We start from the raw sequence: 1,150 nt of genomic DNA, 5'->3' as shown, positions 1-1,150 counted from the left end.
AATAACTAGTACTATTTGTTAATTATTTCAAGAAGAAAAGTTTGTATTATTAATTTGGTATTCTTTGAAAATAATTCTTTCACGTCCTTCGGTCAAATTTCCATAACTTGGCGATAAAACTTATCTTTAACTAATAGCTGCAGGTTGCCCTTGGTTAATATGTAATAATTATTAATCACAATTACGTAATGGACTACAGAAATTTAAAAACAACCGCAAAATATTATTAATTCACATATAATAGTTATTTAATTTATTTGATTTATTAAAAATAATATATTACATGTACGACTATTTAGTAACCAAAATTATATAGTTTTGTGCTACATATAGCTGTATGGTGATCAATGTTTTTCGGGGACTAAATTCAATTTCCTGCCTCCAAAAAATAATTTTTATATAACAATTCTTATAATTTTTATAAATTTCTGGGGGATTAATCTCCTTATCCCACCACTCAACAACATTAGCGCTACAAATTTGTATGTTCATTAATAGATTACATTTTTTTTTAAATATTAAAAATTGAAATGAAACATAAAATTGATCGTCAGATATTCGTTACTTATTCAAGTAAAAACATACAAATAACTCCTATACAAAAAGGTTTTGCATTAAACTGTTATCCTAAATGACTCATTCAATGCATTACTTCATACTTTGTGATTTAAATATGAATAAATGAGTAAAACTATGCTGTTAGTTTGATTTTGTAAATATAACGGTAATATTTAACCTTAATTTTTTATAAACATTTGTAATAGCTATACTAAATAAAACTTCTATATTGTCTAAATAATTTCTTTAAGTGCCTAAAATTGAAGTTTTCTTCTAATGTTGTCAAATTTTAAACTATTTCCAATAATGCAATAGTCAACAACAATAAAAATACCTTCTCAGCTTCGCATCGACGTTAAAAGAAAAAGAAACTTGTAGATACACTCGAAAGTTGACATCATGTCCACATAAAATTATATACAAATATAAATAAAACACATAAATTATAAATGACTATGATTAGACTACACAATTGCATTTGAAAGAAGAGAAAATATGTACAGCAATATTTACTCCAGTATAGCTTTAGGCTCATGTTTCTCACAAATAATGGCAATATTAGTTTATTATATGCGCGCATGAGTAGTAGATA

Source organism: Daktulosphaira vitifoliae, unplaced genomic scaffold (assembly GCF_025091365.1).
Source record: "Daktulosphaira vitifoliae isolate Bord-2020 unplaced genomic scaffold, ASM2509136v1 Scaffold_3, whole genome shotgun sequence".
NCBI classification, from domain to species: Eukaryota; Metazoa; Arthropoda; class Insecta; order Hemiptera; family Phylloxeridae; genus Daktulosphaira; species Daktulosphaira vitifoliae.
This window is presented reverse-complemented; position numbering follows the sequence as displayed.